Genomic DNA, 24,992 nt, shown 5'->3' on the forward strand with positions numbered 1-24,992 from the left:
TTAAATACAATTGGGCCTTTTAGCTATATATTTTGCCCTTTAAAGTAACTAGGCTTTGGACCCAAGAGTTGAATTTAAATAAAGGTCAATATTTTAAAATATGTGCAAGATTACCCACCTCAAAAGTTCCACTTGTATCAATTCCTTGGTATATCAGGGGTTAAAGTGGTTGTAAATGCTGAGGGTTTTTTACCTTTATGCATGAAGGTAACAATACCTTCTGTGTACTGCCCTTCCCACAGCCCCTCAATACTCACCCAAGCCACCTCTCGATCCAGTGATGTGCACAGGAGCCTCGGTTGTCCCTGGTCTCTCATTAGCAGGACCATTGGTTCCCCAGTGTGCCAATGAGGAGAGAGCAAGGGGCAAGGCCAAGCCGCGGCTCCATGTGTCTTCTGGATGCATAGAGTGGGGCTCAGGAGCGAGCACGCACCAGTGCCCCCATAGCAAGCGGCTTGCTATTGGGGGCACTGGTCAAGGGGGAGGAGCTAGGAGAGCTGGAGGAGGACCCGATAAGCAGAGGATTGGGCCGGTCTGTGCAAAACCATCAAATAGAGCAGGTAAGTATGACAAGTTAGTTATTACAAAAAAAAAAATACATGTCAAAATACATTTCCTTAAACCACTAGCCTACTGGGCACTTATACCATCTTCCTGCCCAGGCCAATTTTCAGTTATCAGCGCTGTTGCACTTTGAATGACAATTGCGCGGTCATGCAACACTGTACCCATATGAAATTTTGATAATTTTTTTGATACAGATAGAGCTTTCTTTTGGTGGGATTTAATCACATCTGGGTTTTTTATTTTTTGCTAAACAAACCAAAAACGACTAATAATTTTGAAAAAAAAAAGTTTTTTTCTTCGTTTTTGTTATAAAATTTTGTAAATAAGTGAATTTTCTCCTTCACTGATGTGCACTAATGAGGCTGCAGTGATGGGCACTGATAGGTGGCACTGATGGGCACTGATGAGGAAGCACTGGTAGGTGGCACTGATGGGCATTGACAGGCATCACTGATGGGCACTGAAAGGCAGCACTCATATGGCACCGATAGGTGGCACTGATAGACGGCACTGACTGGCACTGAGAGGCAGCACTGACTGGCACTGTTAGGTGGCACTGACTGGCACTGTTAGGCGTCACTGATTGGCAGCACTGATAAGTGGCACTGATAGGTGACACTGAAAGGCAGCTCAGATGGGCACTGATATGTGGCATTGATGTGCACTGCTAGGCACTGATATGTGGCACTGATGGGCACTGGCAGGTGGCATTGATGAGCACTGACAGCTGGCACTGATGGAAACTGACAGGTGGCATTGCTGGGGCTACACTGATCATCGGGGCACACTGATCATCAGTGCCCTGATGATCAGTGTACATGTCCCCTCTGAGGAATGCCGATTACCGGCTCTCCTCTCCCCACAAGCTGTCAGCGTGACAGCTCGTGAGGAGAGAAATGCTGATAACCGGCGTTTCCCTATTTACATGCGATCAGCTGTGATTGGACACAGCTGATCATATGACTAAGCAGACATCTTCGGCTCTTTCCGTTGATCGGTGATCCGCTGTGTCAGAGGGACACAGCATACTGATTGCTGTGGTGCGCGCTCCCGGAGCCGTGCACGCATGGTTAGAGTGGGAGGACATCATATGACGACCTCCCAGAACGAGAGAACCCTTGTGCCCATCATTTCCTTATATGGAGGGCGGGAGGTGGTTAAAGCAGCATTGCTTTAAACTTTTCAAACAACCATTACTCTCAAATTTTCAAGCATTTGCCTTAAAAAAAAATGCCAGATGAATTTAATTTGCCACATAAAAAGGGAAGCAAATGTGCATTTTGAACAAAATATAGACACTGCAAAGTTCAGAGGAATTACTGTAAAATGCTAAGGAGTGACCTTTGGCTTTGAGTATAAGAACTGAAACATTTCTTTTCCTGCACATAAACCCTACAACAGAGTTACTGGGAGTCATTTCTGCAGAACAGTTAGGTGAAGGAGTGGACACTTTACATAATCACAGATCAAGTAAGGACAGACATGAAACTGTGGAAAGTATATTTTGGCAAGAGGAGAAAGCTGATAATGAATAATGTGAATAACCTCAAGCTCTTACTATGGTGAATACAAATGTAAATACAAATCAATAAGTATGAAATAAAACTGTAGCCGCTAGTGCACACAACTCATGTCTCAGTGATCTAAATAATGAATAATATCAATGAAAATATGCTGCACTACATATAACAATACCTAAACCATATATCTATACATTAAACAGTGATGACAAAAACAGAAACTAAGTGACTAAAAAAAAAAAAATTAAATAAAATGGATTAATTGTCCAAAAAATGAATTTGGTTAAAGTCCAATAATTTAAATATTCTCCTGTGACCCCTCAATGAAATAAAGACCACCGTGTGCATCTGTCGCAGAAATCCAGTGCAAAATAATCTCCATCATACAGTGTATATCTGCTCACCTCCAGCAGTGTGACCTCACATTATACAATGTTTTGGTCTTACTGCACTTTTGGTCCCAAATGTATGGACTCTGAAGATCAAATTGCTGAATGATAGCTCCAAAAGATGCAGATAACCGTGTCAGGCTCAGCCGTATTCCTCATAAACAAAAACTTAAAATAGTGCTTTATCCTTTAAAACTTTTATTTGCACATTAACCTCCCTAGTGGTTTTCCCGAGTCTGGCTCGGGGTTAAATGTAGCTGTCAAAAGCGGTAACCCCGAGCCAGACTCGGAGTCGCCGCAAAATACATACCTGCTCCTGCGATCCGTGTCCTGGGTCCTGCAGCTGCCTCGAGCTATCCGCTCCAACTGTCCCCTTTCTCCTTCCCGGCTATCTCACACTGATCTGTGTAATGAGCGTGAGACAGCTGCGCTGTGCCGGCGGGGCGCGGGGCTTGCGGGAGGCAGGAGTTTTAAAAATAGACCTGTGTAAAAATAAAGTGCTACTCTAGTGAATACATTGTAACATTACCTCAGATATATCCATAGTGCAGTTTTTTAGTTTCTGTGAATAAAAACAGTTTTGCACTCATGGCTTTCAAAAAGCATCTTGCTAGCGCCAAAGCTGTTTTTGATGAACAGCGACAGTGAGGAGCTACTTGAATTGAATAGTGACTCGTGGAGATTTGTCTTCAGACACTGACAGTGAAGACAGCGGCAAATCTGAAATTGACGTGAGTGATCTGCAAACGTGGTGCACTATTGTTTACGGTACACCAGCGCCGCCAAGATTCCCGTTTACCAGCGCACCTGGTATGAAATTCCACGTTGAAGGTGACAACCCCTTTGGCGTACTTAGAATTGTTTCTGACAGATGAGGTTATTGGAATAATTGTGATGGAGACAAACAGGTACGAAGCACAACAATTAGCTGCTCCATACAGCAGGTTTTCACGAAGCAGAAAGTGGGACCCTGTGACCAAGAGGACATTTGGCTGTTTCTCTGCCTAATTATTCTTCAAGGAGTGGTGGGGAAACCGCTGCAGAAGTGGTATTGGATCACCAACAAAATGCTTGCCACGCCTTTCTTTGGCACAGTCATGTCGGAGTACTGTTTTTCACTCATTAAATTTTTGCACTTCGCAAGCAATGACGATTTTGACGAATAGACTTATCCGACTCCCAAACTAAAGAAAATTTGGGAAATCTCCCAAATAATAATCAGGAATTTCCAGCAGAGCTATGTGCCAGAAGTGCCAGAGATAGACAGCAGTATAGATGAAAGTCTAATGGCCTACAAGGGAAGGCTCAGCTAGGTACAGTACATCGCATTCAAGAAAGCATGATTTGATGTCAAATCCTACCTGCTGTGCGAATCCTCTACTGGCTACATCTGGAACACAATTATTTACACCGGCAAAGGAACAAAATTTGATCCAAAGTACAGCAAAGATGGAATGGCAACATCTTCCGTCCTGTCATTAATTGAGCCTCTGCTAAACCAAGGTTACTGTGTAACAATGGACAATTTCTACACCTCTCCAGAACTTTACAGGGTTCTTCTGTAGCACAAAACGTATGCCTATGGAAACGTTAGGGCTAAGCGGCGCAACCTGCCATACATTTTTTGAAAAAGCAAACTGAAGTCTGGAGAAATAGCTGCCTGGCAGAAAGGCAAAATGATGGCACTGAGATGGTGGGACAAGAAGGATGTGTGCCTAATGAGTACAGTTCATATTGCCTCCACAGTGATGGTACAAACAAAAGGTGGGAAAAACATTCAGAAGCCTCAGGTTGTTATTGACTACAATAGCACCATGGGAGGTGTCGACAGAGCTGACCAAGCTATGACTTTCTAACCAGCAATGAGAAAGCAGCAGAGGAAATACTACAAAAAGATTTTCTGGCATCTTCTAGAACAGTGTTTGTAGAATGCCTATATTCTGTTCCGCAAAAAAAGTGACAAGCCTGTGCTGCATGCAGACTTTATCTGGAAAGTTGCGGAATCCATTTTCCTCAAACACCAAATGCCATCAATGTCTGTGGGTAGATCCGGACGACGTACTGTGGGAGTTGTCAACCCAGAACGCCTGACTTGATGTCACTTTATGGACCACATCCCACCAACCCAAAAAAAGGCAGCACCTACACGGATGTGTGTGGTATGTTGCTCTCGGCGAGATGAGAGTGGAAAAAAAATCTGCAAAGAAACGAGGTTCCACTGTCCTGATTGTGATGTCAGACTTTGTGCAGTCCCGTGTTTCAAGATATACCACACCCGGGATGTTTTCTAGAACAAAATGCAGTGTCTATATAATATTGTTTGGACATACAGTAGTTCCGTGTGTTTGATTTGATTACATTATTTAATTTATTATTATTATTATTATATTGTTATTTTTATAATTATTATATTGTGATTTAATGTATTAAACTTTATCGCACTCAGGATGTCTACTAGACTCTACTAGACAGATTTCAGTTAGTTATTCCTAAGAATTACAGGCCTACAATAAAAAAAACATATTTCCATTGAAAACAATGTACCGCTTTGAGCACAGAAAGACTGACATAATCATACCGCTAGGAAGGTTAAAACATAGGAAATGCACTCACATTCCATAGGTCCATATCTGCATCATGTATGGGGAACATCCAGTAATGTACTAATTATGCACAAGATGGCAGTATCATCCCCAGCAGTATAAAAAACAGTCAAGGCTCCAAAAGGTCACTATACACAGTATATTGCACGGCAATGCACGGGCCCTATGTGTAACTGCAATTGCCTACAATTCCAATGAATGGTAATATCGTGACGTCATCCGCACGCTCCTCCCCAACGTGTTTCTTCACAGATCATGTGACTATCATATCCCCTTGATAAAGTCATGTGATCTGTGATGAAATGCATTAAAATAACAAACATGTTATTGCACAGAGCAGTCCCAATTCTCCTCTTGTCGTGTCCCCCGATGGCGATCTTGGCTCTTCCTCTTCTTCCTGTGTCCCCATAGCAAGCCGCGCTCCATAGACTTTCACAGCAGGACCCTCCCCCACTTCCTCCTCACTGCATATGATTGCTGTGTGAAGAGAAAGAAAGGGGAGAATAGATGCAGTCGTACACACAACTGGAGCTATTCTCCCCTCTCTTACCCTTCACACAGAAAAAGGTAAAAAAAAAGTTTTTAGTTTTAGTATCACTTTAACTTCAAGCAAACAGCTAAATACATATGTAAGAGGGGCTCTGCAATTAGCTAAATGTTGGCACTGATGCATAAGTTCCTGCCCTGTTGTTGTCCTTTTTAGAACATTAACCCTTCTGCTGAGGCTATACCCCATATTGTGCCCTTTTCCATTCTAGAGGCCTCCACACGATACTCCCAGCCTTTGACCTTTATATCCCCCAAGGAAGGAATTTCCACAGATAACTAAGCTTCCTGCACTTTACTGGTGGTATTTGGAAAATGGCACAAAATAGTCACATCACTTCGACATACATTCCAGAGTCACTTGACAGATTGCCAATCTTATTTAGTGGACGGTCCACAGCAGACACATGTGAAAGCATATGCAACAATTCCATCTTTCCTCAGACAGTGTCCATCTTCAAGTTCCAATCCATAGCTGTACCCAGCCTGGTATACTTCCTGCAGTTACTCTCTTGATCCCAGAGTCATTAGTGCTAACTCAGAGGGCTCTGATTTGCCCACTAGGCTTTCGGCATCCAGCCCATGATTCTCCTTTAGTCATTTCAGAGACAGGATTGTCACAGCTGCTCCTACTGAACTCTGTACACCTCTCCTGGAATTTCTGCCCTGGACCTTGGCTGTGTTGACTACATCTGCATAGGTGTGGGGTACTTGGCTCCCATGCCCCATCTGCACTAGGGCACCTCCCAACTGGGCTTATATATGATAGGTTGCCTATGACATCACAGCAGAAGAGCTCTACCTAAAAGGGGCCTAGCACCTGATAGCACTGTTTGCTGTAACCAGACACTATTCTGGTACAGAGTCACCTAGTGGCAGGCTAGCCAACTACACCTGCATACACATCGATAAAATAGATATATGGGAACTGTTTTACATTGCCAAGTCCTGAGATCCTGGCAATTGCTTAGCACAGGCACCTTTGACAGAAGGCTTTGCATTTTTTTTAATGTAAAGTGTTCCCTGATTAGTTGAGGTGGTCACAACACGTTATTGCAATGTGTAAATATAAATGGGCCCTTAAAACTCTAGCAGGTAATTCAGACCCATGAGACTTAAAAAATGAATCTCATGCAATAATATAGACCCAGCCCTCAAAATGTGTAGGTTTGCACAAACTATCAGTACTATGCAGAAAGGCCTCATTCACATGGCTGCAGTGGGCTGTACAGTGTAGGAGCTTGATTTCTATGTTCAGGAGTCACAGGTATTTGAGTACAGCTGTGGGCAGCAACACATACAAATCAATGTAGGTCTGACAGACGCTGCGGCTGTACACTCATCTGAGCATTTCCATAGGTACAAGCATGGATGAGTATTTAAATGCTCAGATGTGCCTTCAGCCGTGATTTCTGTCATCCTTCCTTTTGTAGCACCCTCTAGGTAGATAGGATTTTTGTGGTTAGTCAGATCTTGTTAGAAGCCTGGGATGAGTCAGCCTGGGAGTGGAGCAGTGAGATTACAGGCTGGGAGGCTCTGTAGGTCAGGGTGTCTGAAATCCTTTCACCCTTCTAGAAACTGCTGGAACTTTCTGGAAGAGGGGTGGAGAAGGGGAGGCGGCCTGGATTTGCATGTTTAGGGGAACCTGGCCAATCCCTAGGCAGGAGCCCTGGCATGGTGACTAGGACAGCCCTTAAATGTGAAAAAGCACGAACAGCAGAGGAGTAGTTGAAGTCGGGGGGAAGATGGACTGAAGGCAGGTGCTGGAGTCTGGGAGGGGACCCCAGGGAGTGTGGCCTACCTACAGGCTGAAGCAGACAGAAGGATCTGCACTGCCCTACATTCTCCTAGAGAGGACAGCCTATCAGCACAGAAGGAGCCAGCCCAGCATAAGACCTGAAAGCAGCTACAACCCAGTAAGCGACAGGACAGTGTGAGTACATCTACACCCCTGGGCCACAGAAGGGAGAGGGCAGTCAGGTGCCATACATAACCAGTTCTCAACTGGGACTGCTTTACAGTAGATTCTGGAGTTCCTTGCCCATGGAGACTCTCAGGACAGCCGGGAAACGGAAGGAAAGGTTTGTCTGGGCTCTGAGGAAGTACACCAAAGGGGCCTCAGGACTCCTTACTAAAACTGTTGCTGAGTTTGGTCCACATTTTTGTAAATTTTTGTGCTAAGAAGTTGTCCTCAAGTTTTACAGTTCCTTTGGCATCCCATATACCCCTAGACCCCATACAAGTTGATAACCCCTAATAAAAACAACAAATAGCAAGCTGAGAAAAAAGTGTGGAAAAAGTGTGTTACCTGCCTGGCTGGGGGACCCAGCAAAAATCCAGCAGCCCTCAAGGGGGTAGCACTACACTTTGATTTGTACAGGCTGTTGCCTGTGGCTGTACGCAAACACCTGTGACTCCCAGGGACGCAAATCCCTCTGCAGTCATGTAAATGAGCCCAAAGGTGGCAATTTTAGAGCATGAGATCATGGGAGAAACTTATTTTGACTGCTGCATTAGTTACCATAAAGAAAGCTCCACTTCCAATCTGTATTACAAAGGTTTTTTAGCAGTATTTATTTACCACATTGTTGAACAATAGAACTGTCTAGATTCTCAATAACAAAGAAGAAATGTGGTGAAATAGTCTTTAAATCAAGGTAAAAATGTTCACTAAATAATACAGAGCCATCTACCAGAAGGAAAGTTCAGGTGAAGTTGAATAAAGCACAGCTCAGTTGCAGACTCACTGAATATTAGCAGATTAGATCATTAAATATACAGGTAAGTATCACTTCAGTGTTTCTGTTCAATTTATTACTATTCTGTTTGCTTGTGAATGATTTATTGCTAGGTGTTCTGTATTCACATCATTGTGTTGAATAGGGAGCCATCTATTGGGCATTCACTGCAACTGCACCCTTACCAATAAAGAAAAGGAAGTATCTCTCATCTTTACTAAAAAAAAAAAAAAAAAAAGATTTCCTGTAAACCACTGCAGCCATATCAGCTTCTAGAAGAACACCAGTGAAGGTCTCCTCCATTCTCCCTTTGATATACATATGCCTGTAAATAAATCCATTGCGGTTAATTTACTAAAATTGGAGCGTGCAAAATCTGGTGCAGCTGTGTATGGTAGCTAATTAGTTTTTAACTCCACCTTGTTCAAGTTAGCTTTGACAATCAAACTTGGAAGCTGATTGGTTTCTATGCAGAGCTGCACCAGATTTTTCACTCTCCAGTTTTAGTAAATAAACCCCATTGCATTTGTTAAAGTCACATACACTGCTAGATTGCATTTCAATATATTTAACCTCCCTAGCGGTATGATTATTTCAGATTTTTGGTGCTGAAAGCGGTACGATTATTTTGCATGGAAATATGTAGTTTTTTATTGTAGGCTGTAATTTTTAGGAATAACTCACTGAAATCTGTCCGAACAAGAGTCTATTAAACATCCCGGGTATGATAAAATTTGAAACACAAAATCATAAATTATAATTTAATAAATAATCATAAAAAATAATAATATAATAATAATACATTTAATTCAATAATATAATCAAACCAAAAACACTGAAATTTGAAATAGAGCGCTAAGTTCGCACATTGCTGAGCAAAGTCGCAAAATCGTTTTCAGTGTCTGATGACGAATTTCCCCACGAATCATTATCACTAGAGATGAGCGCAGTATTCAAAAATTCGATTCGACTGATTCGGCGAATTCGTAGAAAAATTTCGATTCGAGTCGAATATATTCGCTGTGAATTTAACTTAAAAAAGGGTGTTTCTAGGCTTCAGAGAGACTTAATATTAGTGCTGAACACTGTACCTTTAATTTAAATGCCCTTGGAGTCTGCTGGGGAAGAGAAATAATACTGTCAGGCAGTATGACATGCAGATGAGTGCCGTCGATCTTAGAATCACCGCACACTTCACTCATTTGGCCAGTCACGGGGCCAAAACCAGAGTGTGGAGCCACAGTGTGGCGGTGGAGGCAGCAGCAATGGGAGGCCATACAGCACCCTATGACAAAAATGGAAACCACCAGCAGTGTGAGGAGACCTGAAAGTGGCACATGGCAGAGTGTGGCGATAGAGACAGCAGCAATGGGAGGCCGTACAGGGACCCATGACACACTCTGGACCTGGCAGCAGCATGAGGAGGCGGTACAGGGGCCCATGGCAGATTACGGGCCTGGCAGCAGCATGAGGAGTCGGTACGGGGGCCCATGGCAGATTACGGGCCTGGCAGCAGCAATGGGAGGCCGTACAGGGACCCATGACACAATCTGGACCTGGCAGCAACATGGGGAGGCGGTACAGGGGCCCATGACAGATTACGGGCCTGGCAGCAGCATTTGGAGTCGGTACGGGGGCCCATGACACACTCTGGACCTGGCAGCAGCATGAGGAGGCGGTACAGGGGCGCATGACAGATTACGAGCCTGGCAGCAGCAACTTGGACAGGAGGACGTTCAGTTTCTGCACCGTCTGGTGCGTGCTCGCAAACTGTTGTCTCTTGGAAACGGATTCCAAGAAAGACTGCTGACGGAATCCGTGAAGAGGAGTAGCAGGAGAAGGAGCATCTGAACGAGCGGAATATGCCAACAAGCGACAACAGGGGCCCATGACAGATTACGGGCCTGGCAGCAGCATGAGGAGTCGGTACGGGGGTCCATGGCAGATTAGGGGCCTGGCAGCAGCTATGGGAGGCCCGTAATCTGCCAGCACCCTATGACAAAAAATGGAACCCACCAGCAGTGTGAGGAGACCTGAAAGTGGCACATGGCAGAGTGTGGCGATGGAGACAGCAGCAATGGGAGGCCGTACAGGGACCCATGACAGACTCTGGACCTGGCAGCAGCATGAGGAGGCGGTATAGGGGCCCATGGCAGATTAGGGGCCTGGCAGCAGCTATGGGAGGCCCGTAATCTGCCAGCACCCTATGACAAAAAATGGAATACACCAGCAGTGTGAGGATACCTGAAAGTGGCACATGGCAGAGTGTGGCGATGGAGACAGCAGCAATGGGAGGCCGTACAGGGACCCATGAGAGACTCTGGACTTGGCAGCAGCATGAGGAGGCGGTGTAGGGGCCCATGGCAGATTAGGGGCCTGGCAGCAGCTATGGGAGGCCCGTAATCTGCCAGCACCCTATGACAAAAAATGGAACACACCAGCAGTGTGAGGAGACCTGAAAGTGGCACATGTTTGGGGCATGATTCATGGCGGATTTAGTCAGTTGTGTCAGGAACTGGTGGTTTGAAATCCAGACTAATCCACGCCTGATTCATTTTCACAAACGTCAGTCTCTCCACACTTTGGGTGGACAGTCGTGTCCTCCGCGGAGTTGCAATACCTCCTGCCGCACTAAACACGCGCTCCGATGCCACGCTACTGGCCGGGCATGACAGCCTTTCAAGGGCAAATTCAGCTAGTTGGGGCCAAAGGTCAAGTTTCGTTGCCCAGTAGTCAAGGGGATTGTCTACCTCGGTTGGCAGGGTGCTGTCCAAGTAGGCCTAAGCCTGTTGTTTGAGGTCCTGCTCCAGGTCCACCTGATGCTGCTGCTGCTGCGGCTGGTTAGTAGTTTCCTCACTGCGCTGGTGAAGAAAGCTACTCATCATCGACTGCAGACTGAGGCAGCCGCTGCTGGTGGAGCTGCCACTGCTCCTACCACCCCACCCCTCCCCTGCTGCCATGGCAGCGGAACGCGAGCGCACAGGGCCCACAGTGTCTGAGGATGGACGTTGGCGCAGACAGGCAGAGACCAGCTGACTACATAGGTGGTTTTTATAGTACGTTATTTTGGCCTCCCTCTCAGCAGGTGTGAAAAAGGCCACCATTTTTGAACGGTAGCGAGGGTCCAACAAGGTGGACAGCCAAAAGTCATCCCTCTGTCTGATGGTTATTATTCGGCTGTCGCTACGCAAGCAAGCGAGCATGCTATGGGCCATTTGTGCCAAGGAATGCGAGGGACTCCCTGCCTCCATCTCCACAGCATACTGCCACGGTGCGTCTGGGTCCTCTGTCTCCTCCTCCTCCTCCTCCTCTACCAGATGCTCCTGCTCCTCCACTCCTGTCCGCTGAGTGGAAAAACCACCCATTTCACTCAATAATTCCTGAGCACCAATGTCCTCCTCTACCTCCTCCTCTTCTTCCTGTCCTGCCCCCACAGGGGTCATGTGGCGTTGAGATCTGTGCGCCACGTCTACCGCACCCTGACCAGCCATTGTTAACAGCATTTGTTCCAGGACGTGCAACAGAGGAATGACGTCGTTCATCCCATAGTCCTGCCGACTCACGAATAGCGTGGCCTCCTCAAAGGGCCTGAGCAAGTGCAGGTGTCACGCATGAGCTGCCAATGGCTGACATCTAAGTTACACAGGGAGTACCTTTATCCGCTTTTAACATCAGGAAATCGGTGATGGCCTTTCGCTGTTCGTAAAGGCGGTCTAACATATATAGGGTTGAATTCCACCTTGTTGCAACGTCACAGCATGAGGAGTCGGTACGGGGGCCCATGGCAGATTACGTGCCTGGCAGCAGCAATGGGAGGCCCGTAATCTGCCAACACCGTATGTCAAAAAATTCTACACACCAGCAGTGTGTGAGGAGACCTGAAAGTGGCACATGGCAGAGTGTGGCGATGGAGACAGCAGCAATGGGAGGCCGTACAGGGACCCATGACAGACTCTGGACCTGGCAGCAGCATGAGGAGGCGGTATATAGGGGCCCATGGCAGATTAGGGGCCTGGCAGCAGCAATGGGAGGCCCGTAATCTGCCAGCACCCTATGTCAAAAAATTCTACACACCAGCAGTGTGTGAGGAGACCTGAAAGTGGCACATGGCAGAGTGTGGCGATGGAGACAGCAGCAATGGGAGGCCGTACAGGGACCCATGAGAGACTCTGGACCTGGCAGCAGCATGAGGAAGCGGTATATAGGGGCCTATGGCAGATTAGGGGCCTGGCAGCAGCTATAGGAGGCCCATAATCTGCCAGCACCCTATGTCAAAAAATTCAACACACCAGCAGTGTGAGGAGACCTGAAAGTGGCACATGGCATGAGACACTGTGGACCTGGCAGCAGCATGAGGAGGCGGTATATAGGGGCCCATGGCAGATTAGGGGCCTGGCAGCAGCTATGGGAGGCCCATAATCTGCCAGCACCCTATGTCAAAAAATTCTACACACCAGCAGTGTGTGAGGAGACCTGAAAGTGGCACATGGCAGAGTGTGGCGATGGAGACAGCAGCAATGGGAGGCCGTACAGGGACCCATGACAGACTCTGGACCTGGCAGCAGCATGAGGAGGCGGTATATAGGGGCCTATGGCAGATTAGGGGCCTGGCAGCAGCTATGGGAGGCCCGTAATCTGCCAGCACCCTATGTCAAAAAATTCTACACACCAGCAGTGTGAGGAGACCTGAAAGTGGCACATGGCATGAGACACTGTGGACCTGGCAGCAGCATGAGGAGGCGGTATATAGGGGCCTATGGCAGATTAGGGGCCTGGCAGCAGCTATAGGAGGCCCATAATCTGCCAGCACCCTATGTCAAAAAATTCTACACACCAGCAGTGTGTGAGGAGACCTGAAAGTGGCACATGGCAGAGTGTGGCGATGGAGACAGCAGCAATGGGAGGCCGTACAGGGACCCATGAGAGACTCTGGACCTGGCAGCAGCATGAGGAAGCGGTATATAGGGGCCTATGGCAGATTAGGGGCCTGGCAGCAGCTATAGGAGGCCCATAATCTGCCAGCACCCTATGTCAAAAAATTCAACACACCAGCAGTGTGAGGAGACCTGAAAGTGGCACATGGCATGAGACACTGTGGACCTGGCAGCAGCATGAGGAGGCGGTATATAGGGGCCCATGGCAGATTAGGGGCCTGGCAGCAGCAATGGGAGGCCCGTAATCTGCCAACACCCTATGTCAAAAAATTCTACACACCAGCAGTGTGTGAGGAGACCTGAAAGTGGCACATGGCAGAGTGTGGCGATGGAGACAGCAGCAATGGGAGGCCGTACAGGGACCCATGACAGACTCTGGACCTGGCAGCAGCATGAGGAGGCGGTATATAGGGGCCCATGGCAGATTAGGGGCCTGGCAGCAGCAATGGGAGGCCCGTAATCTGCCAACACCCTATGTCAAAAAATTCTACACACCAGCAGTGTGTGAGGAGACCTGAAAGTGGCACATGGCAGAGTGTGGCGATGGAGACAGCAGCAATGGGAGGCCGTACAGGGACCCATGACAGACTCTGGACCTGGCAGCAGCATGAGGAGGCGGTATATAGGGGCCCATGGCAGATTAGGGGCCTGGCAGCAGCAATGGGAGGCCCGTAATCTGCCAGCACCCTATGTCAAAAAATTCTACACACCAGCAGTGTGTGAGGAGACCTGAAAGTGGCACATGGCAGAGTGTGGCGATGGAGACAGCAGCAATGGGAGGCCGTACAGGGACCCATGACAGACTCTGGACCTGGCAGCAGCATGAGGAGGCGGTATATAGGGGCCCATGGCAGATTAGGGGCCTGGCAGCAGCAATGGGAGGCCCGTAATCTGCCAGCACCCTATGTCAAAAAATTCTACACACCAGCAGTGTGTGAGGAGACCTGAAAGTGGCACATGGCAGAGTGTGGCGATGGAGACAGCAGCAATGGGAGGCCGTACAGGGACCCATGACAGACTCTGGACCTGGCAGCAGCATGAGGAGGCGGTATATAGGGGCCCATGGCAGATTAGGGGCCTGGCAGCAGCAATGGGAGGCCCGTAATCTGCCAACACCCTATGTCAAAAAATTCTACACACCAGCAGTGTGAGGAGACCTGAAAGTGGCACATGGCATGAGACACTGTGGACCTGGCAGCAGCATGAGGAGGCGGTATATAGGGGCCCATGGCAGATTAGGGGCCTGGCAGCAGCTATGGGAGGCCCATAATCTGCCAGCACCCTATGTCAAAAAATTCTACACACCAGCAGTGTGTGAGGAGACCTGAAAGTGGCACATGGCAGAGTGTGGCGATGGAGACAGCAGCAATGGGAGGCCGTACAGGGACCCATGAGAGACTCTGGACCTGGCAGCAGCATGAGGAAGCGGTATATAGGGGCCTATGGCAGATTAGGGGCCTGGCAGCAGCAATGGGAGGCCCGTAATCTGCCAACACCCTATGTCAAAAAATTCTACACACCAGCAGTGTGTGAGGAGACCTGAAAGTGGCACATGGCAGAGTGTGGCGATGGAGACAGCAGCAATGGGAGGCCGTACAGGGACCCATGACAGACTCTGGACCTGGCAGCAGCATGAGGAGGCGGTATATAGGGGCCTATGGCAGATTAGGGGCCTGGCAGCAGCTATGGGAGGCCCGTAATCTGCCAGCACCCTATGTCAAAAAATTCTACACACCAGCAGTGTGTGAGGAGACCTGAAAGTGGCACATGGCAGAGTGTGGCGATGGAGACAGCAGCAATGGGAGGCCGTACAGGGACCCATGACAGACTCTGGACCTGGCAGCAGCATGAGGAGGCGGTATATAGGGGCCCATGGCAGATTAGGGGCCTGGCAGCAGCAATGGGAGGCCCGTAATCTGCCAGCACCCTATGTCAAAAAATTCTACACACCAGCAGTGTGTGAGGAGACCTGAAAGTGGCACATGGCAGAGTGTGGCGATGGAGACAGCAGCAATGGGAGGCCGTACAGGGACCCATGACAGACTCTGGACCTGGCAGCAGCATGAGGAGGCGGTATATAGGGGCCCATGGCAGATTAGGGGCCTGGCAGCAGCAATGGGAGGCCCGTAATATGCCAACACCCTATGTCAAAAAATTCTACACACCAGCAGTGTGAGGAGACCTGAAAGTGGCACATGGCATGAGACACTGTGGACCTGGCAGCAGCATGAGGAGGCGGTATATAGGGGCCCATGGCAGATTAGGGGCCTGGCAGCAGCTATGGGAGGCCCATAATCTGCAAGCACCCTATGTCAAAAAATTCTACACACCAGCAGTGTGTGAGGAGACCTGAAAGTGGCACATGGCAGAGTGTGGCGATGGAGACAGCAGCAATGGGAGGCCGTACAGGGACCCATGAGAGACTCTGGACCTGGCAGCAGCATGAGGAAGCGGTATATAGGGGCCTATGGCAGATTAGGGGCCTGGCAGCAGCAATGGGAGGCCCGTAATCTGCCAACACCCTATGTCAAAAAATTCTACACACCAGCAGTGTGTGAGGAGACCTGAAAGTGGCACATGGCAGAGTGTGGCGATGGAGACAGCAGCAATGGGAGGCCGTACAGGGACCCATGACAGACTCTGGACCTGGCAGCAGCATGAGGAGGCGGTATATAGGGGCCTATGGCAGATTAGGGGCCTGGCAGCAGCTATGGGAGGCCCGTAATCTGCCAGCACCCTATGTCAAAAAATTCTACACACCAGCAGTGTGTGAGGAGACCTGAAAGTGGCACATGGCAGAGTGTGGCGATGGAGACAGCAGCAATGGGAGGCCGTACAGGGACCCATGAGAGACTCTGGACCTGGCAGCAGCATGAGGAAGCGGTATATAGGGGCCTATGGCAGATTAGGGGCCTGGCAGCAGCAATGGGAGGCCCGTAATCTGCCAACACCCTATGTCAAAAAATTCTACACACCAGCAGTGTGTGAGGAGACCTGAAAGTGGCACATGGCAGAGTGTGGCGATGGAGACAGCAGCAATGGGAGGCCGTACAGGGACCCATGAGAGACTCTGGACCTGGCAGCAGCATGAGGAAGCGGTATATAGGGGCCTATGGCAGATTAGGGGCCTGGCAGCAGCTATGGGAGGCCCGTAATCTGCCAGCACCCTATGTCAAAAAATTCAACACACCAGCAGTGTGTGAGGAGACCTGAAAGTGGCACATGGCAGAGTGTGGCGATGGAGACAGCAGCAATGGGAGGCCGTACAGGGACCCATGAGAGACTCTGGACCTGGCAGCAGCATGAGGAAGCGGTATATAGGGGCCTATGGCAGATTAGGGGCCTGGCAGCAGCTATAGGAGGCCCATAATCTGCCAGCACCCTATGTCAAAAAATTCAACACACCAGCAGTGTGAGGAGACCTGAAAGTGGCACATGGCATGAGACACTGTGGACCTGGCAGCAGCATGAGGAGGCGGTATATAGGGGCCCATGGCAGATTAGGGGCCTGGCAGCAGCTATGGGAGGCCCATAATCTGCCAGCACCCTATGTCAAAAAATTCTACACACCAGCAGTGTGTGAGGAGACCTGAAAGTGGCACATGGCAGAGTGTGGCGATGGAGACAGCAGCAATGGGAGGCCGTACAGGGACCCATGAGAGACTCTGGACCTGGCAGCAGCATGAGGAGGCGGTATATAGGGGCCCATGGCAGATTAGGGGCCTGGCAGCAGCTATGGGAGGCCCGTAATCTGCCAGCACCCTATGTCAAAAAATTCAACACACCAGCAGTGTGTGAGGAGACCTGAAAGTGGCACATGGCAGAGTGTGGCGATGGAGACAGCAGCAATGGGAGGCCGTACAGGGACCCATGAGAGACTCTGGACCTGGCAGCAGCATGAGGAGGCGGTATATAGGGGCCTATGGCAGATTAGGGGCCTGGCAGCAGCTATGGGAGGCCCGTAATCTGCCAGCACCCTATGTCAAAAAATTCTACACACCAGCAGTGTGTGAGGAGACCTCAAAGTGGCACATGTTTGAGGCATGATTCATGGCGGATTTAGTCAGTTGTGTCAGGAACTGGTGGTTTGAAATCCAGACTAATCCACGCCTGATTCATTTTCACAAACGTGAGTCTCTCCACACTTTGGGTGGACAGTCGTGTCCTCCGCGGAGTTACAATACCTCCTGCCGCACTAAACACGCGCTCCGATGCCACGCTACTGGCCGGGCATGACAGCCTTTCAAGGGCAAATTCAGCTAGTTGGGGCCAAAGGTCAAGTTTCGTTGCCCAGTAGTCAAGGGGATTGTCTACCTCGGTTGGCAGGGTGCTGTCCAAGTAGGCCCAAGCCTGTTGTTTGAGCTCCTGCTCCAGGTCCACCTGATGCTGCTGCTGCTGCTGCGGCTGGTTAGTAGTTTCCTCACTGCGCTGGTGAAGAAAGCTACTCATCATCGACTGCAGACTGAGGCAGCCGCTGCTGGTGGAGCTGCCACTGCTCCTACCACCCCACCCCTCCCCTGCTGCCATGGCAGCGGAACGCGAGCGCACAGGGCCCACAGTGTCTGAGGATGGACGTTGGCGCACAAAGGCAGAGACCAACTGACTACATAGGTGGTTTTTATAGTACGTTATTTTGGCCTCCCTCTCAGCAGGTGTGAAAAAGGCCACCATTTTGGAACGGTAGCGAGGGTCCAACAAGGTGGACAGCCAAAAGTCATCCCTCTGTCTGATGGTTATTAATCGGCTGTCGCTACGCAAGCAACCGAGCATGCTATGGGCCATTTGTGCCAAGGAATGCGAGGGACTCCCTGCCTCCATCTCCACAGCATACTGCCACGGTGCGTCTGGGTCCTCTGTCTCCTCCTCCTCCTCCTCTACCAGATGCTCCTGCTCCTCCACTCCTGTCCGCTGAGTGGAAAAACCACCCATTTCACTCAATAATTCCTGAGCACCAATGTCCTCCTCTACCTCCTCCTCTTCTTCCTGTCCTGCCCCCACAGGGGTCATGTGGCGTTGAGATCTGTGCGCCACGTCTACCGCACCCTGACCAGCCATTGTTAACAGCATTTGTTCAAGGACGTGCAACAGAGGAATGACGTCGTTCATCCCATAGTCCTGCCGACTCACGAATAGCGTGGCCTCCTCAAAGGGCCTGAGCAAGCGGCAGGTGTCACGCATGAGCTGCCAATGGCTGACATCGAAGTTACACAGGGGAGTACCTTTATCCGCTTGTAACATCAGGAAATCGGTGATGGCCTTTCGCTGTTCGTAAAGGCGGTCTAACATGTGTAGGGTTGAATTCCACCTTGTTGCAACGTCGCAGATCAGGCGATGCTGTGGAATTCCGTTCTGCCGCTGCAGCTCAAGGAGGGTGTGCTTTGCGGTGTAGGAATGGCTGAAATGCATGCAAAGTTTACGTGACATTTTAAGGATGTCTTGCAGTGGGATGGTGGATTTTAAGAACCGCTTGACAACCAGATTGAACACGTGAGCCATGCATGGCGCATGGCACAACCTTCCTTGACGCAGAGCAGACACCATGTTCTTTCCGTTGTCGGTCAACATGGTTCCGATTTTCAGTTTGCGCGGAGGCAGCCATCTGTCGATTTCTCTGTTCATTACACTCAGAAGTTCCTCCCCTGTGTGACTACGTTCGCCAAGGCATACCAGGTGCAGAACAGCGTGACACCGTTGCGCCCTGCACATGTGATATGCCGGTCGGGTAATGGGACTTGGCACGGGGGTGGCGGCTGAGGACACGGCGGAAGAAGAGGTGGTAGAGGCGGACATCTTTGCCGGACCAAGGACGTGCAAACGTGGAGGCAAAAGCGGCGTGACCTGTCCAAGTTGCTGGTGCGGCTGTGACGGCACCACGTTCACCCAGTGGGCCGTAAATGACATGTACTGTCCCTGACCATAGTTACAGCTCCACACGTCGGCGCTGCCGTGCACTTTGGCAGAGACCGACATGCTCAAAGACTGGCCCACCATGTCTTCTACATGTGAATGCAGGGCTGGCACTGCCTTTTTGGCGAAGAAATGACGGCTTGGCACTCTCCACCGCGGAGCGGCACAAGCCATCATTTCTCTGAAAGGTGCTGAGTCCACCACTTGGAAAGGGAGGGACTGCAGCACCAGCAACTTGGACAGGAGGACGTTCAGCTTTTGCACCGTCGGGTGCGTGCTCGCAAACTGTTGTCTCTTGGAAACGGATTCCAAGAAAGACTGCTGACGGAATCCGTGAAGAGGAGTAGCAGGAGAAGGAGCATCTGAACGAGCGGAAGATGCCAACGAGCGACAACTCCCCTCAGCAGAGGTGTTGGAGCCTTGACTGGCTGATGGAGGGCGATTGACGTCGGGTGACGGAGCAAGTAACGGAGCGGGTGATGGAGCGGGGGCTGGGGCGGGCAGAACCGCCGTATCTTTATCACGGTTTTCCCAGGCCACCAAATGGCGACGCTGCATATGCTGCCGCAACGCTGTAGTCCCAACATGGGCCCCCTGGCCACGCTTGACTTTCTGGCCACATAGTCGACATACGGCTACGTTTACTTCCTCGGGCGGCTTGACGAAAAATTGCCACACCGCCGAGTAGGAAACTTTGCCCCCGATACTCCTCACTGGCTGACTGCTGCTTCCTCCGTGCACACCGGCACCACTACTGGCCGTGGTGGTAGGCTGCAGTGGAGCTGGTGCTCTACTCCGTGGACGTTTGGCTCCACTGACACTGCTGCGACCCTGCTGCTGTCTCCTGGGCAACCCACCGACTGTTTTGCTCGCTGCCAAGCTGCCACCCTCTTCTCCTGATGATGCGGAAGAAATTGCCTGATGACGACGAGGCTGCCAAGTGCGATCAACCTCCTCATCATCAAGTAGGGTCTCCACCTCACTACTAGCCCCCTCGGCTGCGTCTGGGTCAGGAGACAGACCTGTCTCTAGACCGGCTACCGAGCCACTCTCCTCGCCACTACTTCTTCGCCTGGCTGCTGAAAAGGCGGATGTCTCCCCCCGTTCCTGACCGCCCTCTGTTAGCTCTTCCTCACTGTACAGTGGGGCTGAGCCCACAGCATGCGATACTTCGCTTGGTGAGGGAACACCAAAGGACAGGGGCAGGTAGAGGACACATGATTTCAGTGGGCTTGGTCCCGGGCCATTCCAACTAACGGTTGTGTCTGACGTACCCACCGACCGTTGGCTGTAGGTGTCAGAGGTGACCTGGGAAGAGGAAGACGACCGAGCCAACCAATCGACGACGGCAGGGTTGTCGGTGGAGACACGACCGCTGGATGACACCGGGAGCACTGGCCTCTGGCTGCGAATAGTGCTGCCTCGACCCCTTCCTCTGCTGCCACGTCTGCTCGCTCCTAAAACATTGCCTCCTCTGCCACTCCTCTGCATGTTGTCTGACATACTCTTTAATTAAACGATTATGTGTCCCTGAGTAACAATTCTGTGTCCCTGAGTAACAATTCTGTGTCTGTGCGAGTAACAATTCTGTGGCCCTAAGTAACAGTTCTGTGGCCCTCAGTAACAATTCTGTGTCCCTGATTAACGTTTCTGTGGCCCCAAGTAACAGTTCTGTGGCCCTCAGTAACAATTCTGTGTCTGTGCGAGTAACAATTCTGTGTCTGTGCAAGTAACAATTCTGTGGCCCTAAGTAAAGTTTCTGTGGCCCTAAGTAACAATTCTCTGGCACTCAGTAACAATTCTGTCTGTCCCTGAGTAACAATTCTCTGGCACTCAGTAACAATTCTGTCTGTCCCTGAGTAAAAATTCTGTGGCCCTAAGTAAAGTTTCTGGGGCCCTGAGTAACAATTATCTGGCACTCAGTAACAATTCTGTCTGTCCCTGAGTAACAATTCTCTGGCACTCAGTAACAATTCTGTCTGTCCCTGAGTAAAAATTCTCTGGCCCTAAGTAAAGTTTCTGTGGCCCTGAGTAACAATTCTCTGGCACTCCGTAACAATTCTGTCTGTCCCTGAGTAACAATTCTCTGGCACTCAGTAACAATTCTGTCTGTCCCTGAGTAAAAATTCTGTGGCCCTAATTAAAGTTTCTGTGGCCCTAAGTAACAATTCTCTGGCACTCAGTAACAATTCTGTCTGTCCCTGAGTAACAATTCTCTGGCACTCCGTAACAATTCTGTCTGTCCCTGAGTAACAATTCTCTGGCACTCAGTAACAATTCTGTCTGTCCCTGAGTAAAAATTCTGTGGCCCTAAGTAAAGTTTCTGTGGCCCTGAGTAACAATTCTCTGGCACTCCGTAACAATTCTGTCTGTCCCTGAGTATGAATTCCGTGGCCCTAACTAGCGTTTCTTTGTCCCTAAGTAAAGTTTCTGTGGCCCTCAGTAACAGTTCTGTGTCTGTGCGAGTAACAATTCTGTGTCTGTGCGAGTAACAATTCTGTGGCCCTAAGTAAAGTTTCTGTGGCCCTAAGTAACAATTCTCTGGCACTCCGTAACAATTCTGTCTGTCCCTGAGTAACAATTCTCTGGCACTCAGTAACAATTCTGTCTGTCCCTGAGTAAAAATTCTGTGGCCCTAAGTAAAGTTTCTGTGGCCCTGAGTAACAATTCTCTGGCACTCCGTAACAATTCTGTCTGTCCCTGAGTAACAATTCTCTGGCACTCAGTAACAATTCTGTCTGTCCCTGAGTAAAAATTCTGTGACCCTAAGTAAAGTTTCTGTGGCCCAGAGTAACAATTCTCTGGCACTCCGTAACAATTCTGTCTGTCCCTGAGTATGAATTCTGTGGCCCTAACTAGCGTTTCTTTGTCCCTAAGTAACAGTTCTGTGGCCCTGAGTAACAATTCTGTGTCTGTGCGAGTAACAATTCTGTGGCCCTAAGTAACAGTTCTGTGGCCCTCAGTAACAGTTCTGTGTCTGTGCGAGTAACAATTCTGTGTCTGTGCGAGTAACAATTCTGTGGCCCTAAGTAACAGTTCTGTGGCCTTCAGTAACAATTCTGTGTCTGTGCGAGTAACAATTCTGTGTCTGTGCGAGTAACAATTCTGTGGCCCTAAGTAAAGTTTCTGTGGCCCTAAGTAACAATTCTCTGGCACTCAGTAACAATTCTGTCTGTCCCTGAGTAACAATTCTGTGGCCCTAAGTAAAGTTTCTGTGGCCCAGAGTAACAATTCTCTGGCACTCCGTAACAATTCTGTCTGTCCCTGAGTATGAATTCTGTGGCCCTAACTAGCGTTTCTTTGTCCCTAAGTAACAGTTCTGTGGCCCTGAGTAACAATTCTGTGTCTGTGCGAGTAACAATTCTGTGGCCCTAAGTAACAGTTCTGTGGCCCTCAGTAACAGTTCTGTGTCTGTGCGAGTAACAATTCTGTGTCTGTGCGAGTAACAATTCTGTGGCCCTAAGTAACAGTTCTGTGGCCTTCAGTAACAATTCTGTGTCTGTGCGAGTAACAATTCTGTGTCTGTGCGAGTAACAATTCTGTGGCCCTAAGTAAAGTTTCTGTGGCCCTAAGTAACAATTCTCTGGCACTCAGTAACAATTCTGTCTGTCCCTGAGTAACAATTCTCTGGCACTCAGTAACAATTCTGTCTGTCCCTGAGTAAAAATTCTGTGGCCCTAATTAAAGTTTCTGTGGCCCTAAGTAACAATTCTCTGGCACTCAGTAACAATTCTGTCTGTCCCTGAGTAACAATTCTCTGGCACTCAGTAACAATTCTGTCTGTCCCTGAGTAACAATTCTGTGGCCCTAATAACGTTTCTGTGGCCCTAAGTAACAATTCTCTGGCACTGAGTAACAATTCTGTCTGTCCCTGATTATGAATTCTGTGGCCCTAACTAGCGTTTCTTTGTCCCTAAATAACGATTCTGTGGCCCTCATTAACAAGTCTGTGTCCCTGAGTAATGGTTCTCTGTCCCTAAGTAACTTTTCTCTGTCCCCAATTATCGTTTCTGTGGCCCTAACTCTGTCCCTGTCCCTAGTACAGAGCGGTCTGCCTCTGTTCAATAACTGCAGGCAAATGAAGAATTCCAAAATGGCCGCTATTTATAGCTCGACCATTACACAGTGCTGGCTGGCTGGCTGCTGATTGGCTGATGCGATCACATGTAGTTGAGGAATGCATTATGGGTCAGCGCGCCTTGTCTGCGCGCCTTCCCAGACATCCCCGCTCCGTCGCCGCACATGTCGCCGCCATTTTCTGAAAAATTTCGATTCGCGCGTCCGAATTAGGCTATTTTTCGGATTCGGCACGAATCGAAATTTTTCCGATATTCGACTCGAATTCCACTTCGGATACTTTGATTCGCTCATCTCTAATTATCACTCAATTCTGCAAGTGGTTCTGATTTACTATCGCTGTTCTCTAGCTGATCTAAACCCACTTTTGACCTAAAGGGACACTTTTTGGATGCCATGGACTTTTCTCAGTTTCTAGGCAGAAAGAACAGACAAAATGCAGGCAGGGCACTGGACAAAGCATTAGGTACAAAATGTATGTGAAATGGGTTGAAACAGCAATGTTTTACTATGTAAAATTTGTTTGGAGAAAAATGACATTTTTTTAAATTTTCAAATTTCCCGCCGCCACCCGTACGTCCCGACGTCACAGGGACCGGAACACAGAAGCCGGATGCCAGCATCGGCCAGAGGAGATGGCCGGGGACGCTGCAGGGGACACATCGTGGGAGTGCAGGACAAGGTAAGCTCTGCAGGGAATCCCTGAGCAACACCGCATGGTAAGCCCGAGTGTAGCTCGGGGTTACCGCTTTTGGTACTGACATTTTACCCCGAGCTACACTCGGGAATACCGCTAGGGAGGTTAATGTGATTTGTAGGGAGCTGTTTCTAAGAAATGTGTTCACTGTTTGCATTTGTAAAGAGCCATATACAAGCATATTGTAACTTCAGTTTATGTGATTATATTGCAGTTTTACAGAACTATTCAAAGAAGTAAATTTAATTTTGGAATGAAACACAACGTTGCTTCTGTCAGTTTTGTTAGCAAGCTATCGGCAAACCGTTAGTAGCCTAGCATACTAAGACTGATTTATTTGAGATCTGGCAGTCACACTGCTTCCACTTAATTCTAGTCTAACATCCTCTCTGCTCCACTGTGAAACACAGATAAAGCCACTGATATTACAGTGTATACCTGGGGCCCCCAAACATTCCAAACAAAGAGCCAGTCTACTGTCCTTCAGACGTGTGGTGGGTCAGACTGTGACCAGTGGGAGTGGAAAATGCCCCAGCATCACTGGGAGTAAACACCTCAGGCTTGATAGTGAGTGAAAGAAAAAAACATTACATAGTGTCTGTGGTCAGTAGGAGAAGGTACAGTACCCCATCATTTTGGTTTTAGTGGGAGGAATAGTGCCCCAACATTATTTTTACTGGGAAGAACAGAGCCCCATCATTGGTGTCAGTGTGAGGAACAGTGCTGAACTGTTGGCATCAGTGGGAGGAATAGTGCCCCATTGTTGGTTCAGTGAAAGGAAAAGTTCTCCAATATTGGCATCGGTGCCCCATCATTGGTATCAGTGGGAGGAGTTGTGTTTCATAATTTATATCCCTGGGAGAAAAAGTGTTTGATCATTTATATCAGTGAGAGAAATAGTGCCCTGTTTGTGTAAGTGGAAGGAATGGTGCCCCATTGTTTGTGTAATGGGGAGGACATATGCCCCACTCTAACTACAGGGGGTTGCCCACTGGACCAAGCTGGACATTGTAA

At 49.1% G+C, this 24,992-nt stretch overlaps 1 protein-coding gene across 1 annotated transcript in view; it reads left to right on the plus strand.

The window, feature by feature from the left end:
* The first annotated feature begins 7,375 nt into the window (after positions 1-7,375).
* LOC149445686 (sulfotransferase 1 family member D1-like) overlaps positions 7,376-24,992 on the plus strand; it is a 108,106-nt gene continuing 90,489 nt past the window's right edge. The window contains exon 1 of the mRNA XM_089653604.1: positions 7,376-7,558. The gene's annotated coding sequence lies outside the window, so the exon portion shown is untranslated. The remainder of the gene's footprint in view (positions 7,559-24,992) is intronic.

The sequence above is a fragment of the Staurois parvus genome, unplaced genomic scaffold, assembly GCF_062004578.1.
Source record: "Staurois parvus isolate SC_StPar_1 unplaced genomic scaffold, SC_StPar_1.0 ptg000715l, whole genome shotgun sequence".
Taxonomy (NCBI): Eukaryota; Metazoa; Chordata; class Amphibia; order Anura; family Ranidae; genus Staurois; species Staurois parvus.